Here is a 12,135-nt window from a genome sequence, read left to right as displayed (position 1 = left end):
AACAATTAATTTTGTGACATTATAATCAAACCATCATTATATGTTGATTTATAAAATATTGAAGAAATGATTAGAAAAACTTGATTCCTAGAATCTTTATGATGCTGGATATACAAAAAATAAAATGTTCTTCATAGAATATCAATGTTAGAGCAAATAAATAAAAGTTCAAAAGAAGGGATTAACTCTGCAGCTATTAGAAAAAAATCTGAAATACAGTAAGTAAACAAGTATGTTGCAAAGCAGTGTTTAATTCTGATGTTCATATATATAGTCATGCATCATTTAACAATGGGAGTATGTTTTGAGTAATGTTACAATGCCTATATGTTATTAGACAATTTTGTTACTGTCTAAACATCATAGGTGTACTTCTGTGAACTAAGATAGCTATGACATCATTAAGTGATATAATCTTATGATACCATGACTGCATATGTAGTCTGTCATTCATGAAATGTCATTATGTGGTACATGATTGAATATGCACAGACATTTTGAGGAAGAATAGAAAATTATTTTGAACAATGATTAAAAGTAAAAAGGTATGTATAAATATTAAACAGTAATTATGTATAAGTAGATACAATTCTTTAAAAATTATGAATATAGTAATGATTTTGTAATATTAGTTTTAAAAACTGGGTTTTTCATAATAATTTTCTTAGTCTTTTTTTTTTTTTTTTTTTTTTTTTTTGGTACTGGGGATTGAACTCAGGGGCACTCAACCACTGACCCACCTCCCTAGCCCTATTTTGTATTTTATTTAGACACAGGGTCTCACTGAGATGCTTAGTGCCTTTCTGTTGCTGAGGCTGGCTTTGAACTCTCAAATCTCCTATTTCAGCTTCTCAAGCTGCTGGGATTACAGGTGTGCAACACCCCGACTATCATAATAATTTTGTATAATGATTAAAAATATTAAAAAAATGAGGGAGTATTTAAGTTTGGTATATTAATCTGGACTCTTAAGGAAGAATTTTATTTAGGTGTTTCATTTCTGATATAATCAAAGATAGAACCATACACGACCCTATTAAAGACAATCAAAATAAATGAGGACCACGTGACATTTAAGGAAGTGATGAAAAGTTTGGTAAGTTGGATAAAATACAGAAGAGTTTAGATTTCTTAGTGAATATAATGAAGATCAATTGAAGTTATTTGAGTAAGAAAATAGAATGGTTCTCTCATCGTATGTGCTCATAAACCAATGATATTACCAAAGTTAAAAGGCAATTATTCAATATTTTGGTAGCAGATTAAAGAAGATGAGGGTAAAAAACAAATGACAGCAGGGAGATTAGTTATTCTGACAGGAAGGGATGTTAGAGGGTTTATAGAGCAGACTACAATGTCAACAAAAATAATATAAAAGTAAAGGACAGATGCTTTCATAAATGATATCACAATTTGATGAGATATTTTTAATAAATTGATGTGGGAGGAGAAGAAGAAGAAGAAGAAATAAGGAAATATACCTCTAAAATTTTGAAACTTTATAACTGGGACAAAAAATAATTTAGTGGATTGGACAGCATTTTCAAAGTTATAGTAGAAAGATGAGTTTGTTATAGGTTTTTTTTTTTTTTTGTGTGTGTGTGTGTGTGTGAAGGTATATATACTAGGTATTAGAAAAAACGAAGAACTAAAATTTAGAAATAGTGTTCTGCGCTTGGTGTAAGTCCAGAGGTGTCAGTCCAGTAGTCATTTGCTTGAAGGCAAAGTTGAAACCAAGCTCTTTCAGGAAAATATAGGGATCAATGAAGACTGAGAACTAAGAGCAAGCCCTCAGGCTCAATTTGTGTATAGAAAGCAGAGAAACCAATGAGAATAAAAGGGAGTAAAAGGAGAGATATGGGCATTATTATCACTTAAGCTAAGGGGAAAAAAGTGGTTAAAAACTGAAGAAAGTTTCTAAAGGGTCAAAGAAATTTAGCACTGAAAGAAATGTATGTTGATGGTGAAGAATTTTTTTTTAATCATTGGAATTTCAGTAGTTTTCAGATGCAAGTATGAAATTGTAATGAGTAACTGATTGCCAATTATAAAATATTTTCTCTAAAAATTTTGGGCAAAGGAAATATAAAGCCTTAGTTGCAGGAAATAGAATAAATAGAAGATGTTTTTAAAAATGAGGTGATACTAAGTTCAACTTATATTTAATCTGCTGAAAATATTTTAAGAAGATAAAGAGTGAAAATTTTATAATGAGGGGAAAAATGAAGAAAACCACTACTAAAAACGTATGAATGCAAAACAACACGTACACAACAAACCTTAAAGTGCTGTCAGAATTTTTTTTGAGTTATAGAGATTTAAAAAACTATTTTAATAACTTTTGTTACTTTATGAATCAGTTTGTTGATTCTGCTGTAAGCAATGTTCTTTTGGTTATTCTTTGATAATTTAAAAATTTATAGCACTATTCATAAATTTTGAGAAGGAACAAATGTAAATCTGTTAGGATAGATATTTATTCAGCAATATTTTAAATATAATATTTCATTGTACTTATTAATGAACACAGAATATTATGAAAACTGAAAAAAATCATCCTATAAGTGTTCACATAATGATTTCTCTAAGAATTACCACTCTTTTTTTTTAGTAAATCATGGATGTAGAAATTCAAGAAGAATGTTTATTTTGAAAGAAACCAATTGAATAATGTAATTATTGCTTATACCTTATAAAACATTAAAAACTATTGAGAAGGGTCTTGTTTATCCCTAATTGTGAGGTAAAATGATTTCTTGTCCTTTTTTTGTGGGTATAGTTGGATATTACTTTTGTTTTAAAGATAAGAATATAGATGATTATATGAAATAAAAGTAATTTTAGAAATTTGAAGTGCTTATTTATCTAAAAACTTACGATAGAGAAATATATATTTATATATTAATCTATATAATATTTTTAAAATATGGAGTGATCTTGGAAATAGCCAATTTTATCAATTGGGATCACATTTTGTCTGCATGTAATAAAAGAACAACTAATCAAGGATTATATTTTGAATCATATAATATGTTAAAGGATTATATTTTTAATCATATAATATGTATTTCAAAGACAGGCAGTCCTCTGTGTAGTTAATTGTTTAAGAAATCATAAAGAAACATAGCTTAGTCTATCCTCCTCCTCTGCTATCTTAGCTAGTGAACATTTACTCTGATGGGCAAGAGATTCTTCACATCCTGCCTGGTATGTGGCAGAAAGAAGGGGAAGGGTGAGATCAGAAAGCACATATCAGCCAAGTTTGTCACTTTGTATCAGGGAAACAATAATTCCTATGTTTTTTCTGATAAAATTCCACTACTGAAAGTGACTCTCATGGCTACAACTTAATTGAAGGGAATTTGTTACAATGAGTATTTTTAAATACAAACCTTCACTTTAAAAAAAAAACTGATATTCTATTAATGAGGAAATAAAGGATAATAGATTCTTGGAAGGCAGCTAACAATTCCCATCATGTAGAGAAATAGAAATTTATAATGATATTTTAGGAATGGTAATTTAAGGTAGAATGGTAATTTAAGCAGTTGGTATTCATTTGCTTTTATTTTCAATGAAAATATCAACATAAAGATGCATATGTATGAAGTTACAAAACAAATATTTAAATGCCAACTCAATTCATTTTTTACAGTGAGATATTAAATAATATTTTTAAAATTTTAAATGTTTTTAATTTCTAAAAAATTAGTGAAGATCAAAAAATAGTCTGTATGAAAATATGTCAAAAGTAAGACTATTTTTACAAAATTACATCTTTACATCTATGGATGTAACCTGAATTACCAAAAAGTAAATGAATTATAAATTTTATAAATCAATGTAAAAGCCTTAATCAAGATGATTTTTAACAAGATTGAGTTTGAAAAAAAAAAGTAATATATAAACTATAAATGTAAAATTCTATAGAACAAAACAAAGGACTTAACAGTGGTCTCAAACCATGTAGAATTTAACACACAAAATACGAGATTGCAGGGCTGGGGATGTGGCTCAAGCGGTAGCGCGCTCGCCTGGCATGCGTGTGGCCCAGGTTAGATCCTCAGTATCACATACAAAAAAAACACAGATGTTGTGTCTGCCAAAAACTGAAAAATAAATATTGGAATTCTCTCTCTCTTTAAAAAAAAAATAAAAAATAAAAAAAAATACGAGATTGCATAAAGAGGATCTCTTTCAAATGACATAAAAGAGTAACAGCCACAATAAAGCTATTTTCATTCTGAGTAATGTACAAAATAGAATTATGCAAATACATATATATCATAAATGACAATAGAGGGAGTACATAATACTTTATCTCAGCATTGCTAATCATAAGGAAATGCAGATAAAACAATTATATCACCTCATATCTCTAATTATAACTACTATTAAATATATAAATGTTTGAGAAATTGAGATTTTGTACATTGTTTGTGGAAATATAAAGAAGTAAGAGTTATTATAGAAAACATCATGGAAGTTTCTTAGCAAAGTAAAACTATTGGCACCACATCATCCCTTTTCTGAGTATATATCCAAAAATGTTGAAATCAGGATCTCAAAGGAATATTTTGACTCCTATGTTTATACAGTATTATTTTCAAAACTATAATATGGAAACCACCAAAATGTCCATGGAAAGATAATTGCATAAAGAAAGACTTGTCAGACAATTATTATTCAGCCTTTAAAAGGAAATGTTTTCATTTTTGATGACAAGAGTAGATCTGAAAGACATCATATTACATGAAATAATTCAGTCACAGAAGATCAAGTACCATATAATGCTCTTATTTGAAGCATTTGAAGTCGTACATATAGAAATAGATAATAGAACATACTAGAAGTAGATAATAAATGTGTACTAGGGATTGATGGGGGAGGGTTTGGGAGCTTTAATTAATGTTATAAATTTTTAATTATATAGCATGAGTAGATTCTTGAGAACTCTTGTATAACATAGTGCCTATAGATTCCAATAATGTGTTGTGTACTTAAGAGGATAAATCTCATGTTAAGGGTTTGTTGTTCTCATTGCTTTGTTAACACAAGCAAACAAAAGCAAAGAGAACAACAAAACAAAAACAAAGTGCTAAGAGCCAAGTATATGATGCATGGCATTTTTAGTCTAAAGGTGACGCCAGCTAGCCATTGAGATGATATGATTATGTTAAGATTTGCATTCATATGGATATTGGACTCCTGCCGTTCACCTAGGCCGGCTACGGGACTCCTGGAGAGTTCCCATTGGTTGGGGAAGTACAACCAATTGGAGGGAGTTCCGGGGGAGGAGCTCTCTCTGCGGGTCCGGGAGGAGGCCGCGTGGGTGGAAAAAATCTTCCCGGGCGGTACCGGACATTGGCGGCAGTTTCAAAAAATAAACTTTGTTCCTGCTTGAGTGGCTCGTGATTTTGTGCCCAGCCAGACTGCGGCAACTGGTGGCCCGTACGGGGAACGCCTGAAGCTTGGAGGTGAGTAAAATTGCTCGCCCCTGAGGGAAGGCAACAAAATGGGTGACCATTTCAAAAAACAATGTGTTCTCGTTTTGATTTATCTTGTTTTTGTTTCAAGCTGCCTATCCCTAGAATTTTCTCAGGCAAACTGGGAAAATTGGTTGGCTCAAGGTTTGAAGTTATTCGGCCCTGAGAAAGAGAAAATTGATACAACTATTCTTTGTTCGGTTTTTGTTTCATTCTGTTTCGGTTTTGTTTTATGCTATCTTATTGGGTTGCGTTACCTTTATAGTAGATTAGAAACTAGTAAAAAACAAACCGAAAGACTGTTAAGTAAATTGTTAGAGGTCCAGACTATGGTAGAAAACATGTTAGGTCAAGCGAAAGAGAAGGTCTCTCAAGCTAGTCAGACAGAGGAAGATTTGAAGAAAGAAAGCTTAGAGGAAAAACAACCATCAGGCGGGGAATTACAACAGGAGGCTGCTACTAACCCCGTTCTATCACCAGAGGGCGTAATTCAACCAACAGCTCCATCTACAGCTGAGCGGCCCTCAACTCCCGTAGTTGATGGACGGAATCCTGAGGCAGGACCCCAAAGATTAGCATGCCCTGTACTTGAGCAGGCAGGAGGGCAACGAATTCACCGTGCTTTAGATTTCAAAACAGTGAAGCAATTAAAGGAGGCTGTAACAACCTACGGGCCGCAAGCACCCTTCACTGTGAGCATGGTCGAATCCATTACCAACTTAGACATGACGCCAGCAGATTGGGCTAACATGTGTCGATCTGTGCTAAATGGAGGACAATATTTGTTATGGAAGGTTGCCAATGAGGAATTTTGCATGGAGACAGCTAGGCGAAATGCAACAGCCGGTTACCCTCAAAGAAATCTAGAGATGTTATTAGGAAAAGGACCTTATGAGGGTCAACGGCAACAAATTGAATATGATCCTGGCGTATACGCACAAATTGCTGCAGACGCAGTTAGGGCATGGAAAACTTTACAGGGGCATGGAGATTTACAAGGACAATTATCTAAGGTAATACAAGGAGCTAATGAACCTTACGCTGAATTTGTAGATAGGCTTATTCAGACAGCATCTAGAGTATTTGGAGATACAGAACAGGCAATGCCATTTATAAAACAACTGGCTTATGACCAAGCAAATCGTTGCTGCAGAGAGGTCATCAGACCATGGAAACATGAAGATTTAAACACATATATTAAATTATGTAGAGACATTAATGAACAAGGGCAAGTCTTAGCAGCAGTACAACAGGCTTTAGATGCCAGGCCAAAAACATGCTATAATTGTGATCAAACAGGACATTTTAAAAGGAGTTGCCCCATAGGAGGAGGGTTTAACAAGGCTAGGTATCAAAGGAATAGAATACCGGGTATTTGCCCACGATGCCGTAGAGGGAAACATTGGGCTAATGAATGCCGTTCTCAAACCACCATAGAAGGTATTCCGTTATCAAAAAACAGACAAGGACCAAGTGTTTACCCACGATATCGTGGAGAAAGACATCAGGCTCCATTGCCAAAAAACGGACTGGAGGGCCCAATGCTCCGGGGCCCAAAACCACAAATATACGGGGCAGTGGAGGAACCCAGCAACACCATCAAGGTAGTGCCCAGGACGCATTATCCATTAAATCCCTCATCAGACAAACTAGAGGGAGCACAGGGTTGGACATCTGCGCCTCTGCCAGAGCAGTACTAACTCCAGAGATGGGAGTTCAAATCATTCCCACAGGAGTAAAAGGACCTCTTCCCCAAGGAACAGTAGGCTTATTATTGGGACGCAGTTCTTCAACACTAAAAGGACTTATGATAAGTCCTGGGGTAATTGATCCCGATTATGAAGGTGAAATAAAAATTATAGCTAGTTCTCCAAGAGGTATATCAGTAATTTCACCAGGAGATAGAATAGCACAGTTATTAATAATACCCAGCCTACATGATAAATTTTCCAGTCGTACTGTAGAAAGAGGTTCCAGGGGATTAGGCTCCACAGGTGTAGATTGGGCTATGCTGTCTTTAAATCTAGATTCTCGCCCAATGCTAAAACTAAATATTCAAGGACATGACTTTAATGGGCTACTTGATACAGGTGCAGACCTTAGCATAATATCTCGTCAAGAATGGCCAAAACACTGGCCATTACAACAAGCCACTCAAACGCTTCGAGGCCTAGGAGTGGCAACTAATCCCCATAGAAGTGCAATGGTATTAGATTGGAAGGATCCTGAAGGATGTGAAGGAACTAAACAGCCATATGTATTGGATCATCTTCCTATAAATTTATGGGGACGAGATGTCCTAGATCAATTAGGTTTGACATTAACAAATAACATCAATCCTAATGCGCCCACTACTAGAGCTAGACAAGGCTTTACGAAAGAAGAAAGATTAAGAGAACAAGAACAAGGTATGACAGCACCAATTCAAATAGATCAAAAAACAAATAGACATGGATTGGGTTTTCAGAAAGGGCCACTGAGACAATCAAAATTACTTGGAAATCAAAAAGACCAGTGTGGGTTCCTCAGTGGCCCCTGACTAAAGAAAAGATACAAATAGCCCATGACCTGGTCAAACAACAATTAGCGGAGGGACATATACAACCTTCCGTATCTCCCCATAATACTCCCATTTTTGTCATTAAAAAGAAATCTGGTAAATGGAGATTGTTACAAGATTTAAGAGCCATTAATAATGAGATGGTTATTATGGGACCTGCTCAATCAGGGATTCCCCAATTGTCTGCTTTACCAAAAACCTGGTATGTTTTAGCTATAGATATTAAAGATTGTTTTTTTTCAATTCCAATTCATCCCGAGGATAGTCCACATTTTGCATTTACTATCCCTGCACTAAATCATGAAGGTCCTGATCAGAGATATGAATGGAAAGTACTCCCTCAAGGGATGGCTAATAGTCCAACTATGTGTCAAATTTATGTTAACAAAGCAATCCAGCCACTTAGAAATCAAAATCCTGAACTACAAATATTTCACTATATGGATGATGTGTTATTGGCACATAAAGATAAAAACACATTGCTAGAATGTTATGCCACACTTACAAATTTATTAAAAAATTATAATCTAGAGATAGCAATAGATAAAGTACAATTAAATCTTCCAATTAATTATTTAGGGGTTTTATTATCCTCAACCATGGTCCGTCCACCCAAAATTCAAATACGAGTAGATCAACTCAAATCACTTAACGACTTTCAAAAGTTATTAGGAGACATAAATTGGATAAGGCCTTATCTAGGCATACCAACAGGAGAGTTGGGACCTTTATTTGATATTCTAAAAGGTCCATCAGATCCAAATTCACCCCGCATGTTGACGCCTGAAGCAAGAAAGGCATTAAAAATCATTGAAACATATATGGAAAATATGCATTTGGATAGAATTGATATAAGTTTGCCTTTATTATTTATTGTACTACCAACAAAAAATATTCCTACAGGAGTATTCTGGCAAGAAGGTCCATTATTGTGGATACATTTATCTTATTCTCCTAACACTATTCTTACTAGGTATCCTGAGGCTGTAGGACAATTAATACTCAAAGGAATAAAAGCAGCCAAGGGAGTGTTTGGGATTTCTCCCAATAAAATTATTACTCCATATACTATAGATCAAATTGATGAGTTAGCTAATGAGTTAAATACTTGGGCAATAATCATGTGTAAATCTAATGTTTCATTTGATAATCACTTACCGTCTAATCCTTTGTTGTCTTTTTGGTCTAAACATCCTGTAGTTTTTCCAAAGATGACAAAAAAAAACCCCTATCATGAATGCTCCAAATATATTCACTGATGGGTCAAATAATGGTACAGCAGCAGTAGTTACCCCTGATCAAACTTTTACATTTTTAGTACCCAAACAATCAGCTCAAAAGGTAGAGCTTAATGCAGTATTACAAGCTTTTATGATGTTTAAAGATTCTGTATTTAATTTATTTTCTGATAGTCAGTACGTAGTTAATGCTATAGTATCCCTTGAAGATGCTGGTAGGATTTCCCCTTCTTCTACTGTTTTCTCTTTGTTTTCCACTATACAAAGTCTAATCTGGGACAGAAAAGATCCATTCTTTATAGGACATATCAGGGCACATACAGGATTGCCTGGAGCCCTTAGTTTGGGAAATGAGTTAGCAGATAAATCTACACATGACATACATATTTTCTCCACAATAGAAGAAGCTATAAATTTTCATAAAAGGTTCCATGTCAATGCTAATACTTTACAAAAGCGTTTTAAAATAACTAAAGAACAAGCCCGACATATAATAAAACAATGTCAAAATTGTGTGACATTTTTGCCACAAATTAATCTTGGAGTCAATCCTAGAGGACTGATACCTAACCATATTTGGCAGATGGACGTCACACACTTGCCAAAATGGAATTTGGGTGATGGAGAATTTGTTTATTCTTTTTATTGAGATTGTAACACAAATTTATACAGATGTGCAAACTCACCAAATTGTATACCTTATTTATGTTCACTTTTCGGGGTTACCAGTTATGCCTCAAAAACCCCACTAAGAGAAAACAGTATGTATATATTAATATAAATGAAATTCTAAAATTGTTTAAGGGGCAGAGAAAATTAGGACTAAGAAAACAAAGAAAAAAGTAGAACAATCAAGGGAAAACAAGGCAGGCTTAAGCACTAATTTGTCAGTAACTATGTTGCAGATTAAATTAATGGTCTAAAAAACAGTAATTATAAGATTGGCAGAGTGAAATTAAAAATATGACTCAATTATATGCTGTCTACAAGAAATATAATCACAAAGGCAGGTGGAAAATAAAATGATGGTGAAAGACATATTATTAAAAATTAAAGGAAAGTAGAAATGAATGGTATCTTAATATCTGATGATCTAGACTTTAGAGCAAAGAAAATTACCAGAGGTATGGAGGAACATTATGTATTGAGTTTCAACCCACAAAGACCTCCATTCTAAATATAAATGTATTATTCAACTAGGCTACAAAATATGTGAACAAAAAACTTATAAAATTGAAATGAGAAATTAATTTTTACAGTTGGAGCTATCAGCACTCCTTTTTCAAGAATCAGTGAAATTGGTCAGGACAACTAGACATAATATTAGATATATAAAAGCTGGGCGAGCAACCCCGTTAGCCAACAGGATCTAATTGATATATTGTGCTATCTCTAACAATGGCAAAATATACATTTCTCTTCAAGTGCTCAAGTAATTCCATGTTTCTATAAAACAGATTTTAACAAGCTTAGAAGAATTTAAATCATACAAAGTGTGTGCAGTGGTGACAGAGATGAAAGGAAAATATTCAAACACTTGGAAACAAAACAACACACTTGTAAATATATTGATTAAAGAAAAAGTCTTAAAGAATTAAAGCATAACTGGAAGAAAATATAAACATTAAATATTATAAAATTTGTGGGACATAGCTAAAGCAATTCTGAGATGAAAATTTATAACACTAAAATAGAAAAGAAGGACTACTTGAAATCTTCAAATCAATGATCTACCCCACAAAAGAACTAGAAAAACAAGGGAGAAATAGATAGCAATAAAATAATCATGGTGGTTTTCAATATCTCATGTTCATCAATGGACAGATAAATCAGAAAATTTGTAGGTAAATAATGATATTGAAAAGTACTTAAGAGAAGAATGGACCCAACGGACATACAGATCTTTACATCTAGCAGCAGTAGAATACACATTCTTCTTTTCCTGCACGTGGAACATTCCCTGGGATAGAATATATCAGGCCACAAAACTAATCTTAACATAGCTTAGAAGTTCTAAATCATATCAAGTATCATTTTTGTCACAGTGAAACTAGAAATCAATAATAGAAGAAATTTTTAGAAATTCACAAATATATAAATTAAACATTTTTTGAATAACCAATTGATCAAAAAAGAAGTCAAAATAAAATTTAAAACTGTCTTGAGACAAATGACAATAGAAACACAACATACACAACATATGATACAGCAAAAGCAGTTCAAAGAGAAAATTTATAGCAGTAAATACCTACATTAGAAAAGAAGACAGATGCTGGGTGTGGTGGTGCACTCCTGTAATCCCAGCAGCCTGGGAGGCTGAGTTCAAAGCCTCAGTAATGACAAGGCCCTAAGCAACCCAGTGAGATCTTGTCTCTAAATACAAAGTAGGGCTGGGAATGTGGCTTAGTGTTCGAGTGCCCCTGAATTCAATTCCCAGTACAGAAGGAGAAGGAGAAGGGGAAGAAGAAAGACTACCAATAAGAGAATAGTAATAAATCAGAGAACAAAAAAGCCACAGGGGAAAAAAAAATCAATGACATTAAGAGTTGCTTTGAAAAATACAAACAGATCAACAAAACTACCTAGATAAAGAAAAAATTAGAATATTCAAACATAAAATAGGGAATCAAAATGGAGGCATTACAAAGAAGCTCCAGAAACAAAAAGGATTGTACAGGACTATTATGAACAATTGTTTGCCAACTAACTTGCTAATCCAGTGGGTTGTGTGTATATTTTTAGAAAATTGATTGAATCAGGAAGAAATAACCTGAATAGGCCAATAATGAACAAAGAGATTCAAGAATGTTTTAGTCAGCTTTCTTCACACTGTATACAAAAGATCTGACAA

The 12,135-nt window shown here is 33.6% G+C and overlaps 1 protein-coding gene across 1 annotated transcript in view; it reads left to right on the top strand.

Moving 5' to 3' along the window:
* Positions 1-12,135, top strand: part of Lrriq3 (leucine rich repeats and IQ motif containing 3) — a 176,479-nt gene that overhangs the window by 9,762 nt on the left and 154,582 nt on the right. The window lies entirely within an intron of this gene.

This window comes from Marmota flaviventris, chromosome 10 (assembly GCF_047511675.1).
Source record: "Marmota flaviventris isolate mMarFla1 chromosome 10, mMarFla1.hap1, whole genome shotgun sequence".
NCBI classification, from domain to species: Eukaryota; Metazoa; Chordata; class Mammalia; order Rodentia; family Sciuridae; genus Marmota; species Marmota flaviventris.
Note: the sequence above shows the minus strand (reverse complement) of the source record. Positions and strands in the feature narration are given on the sequence as shown.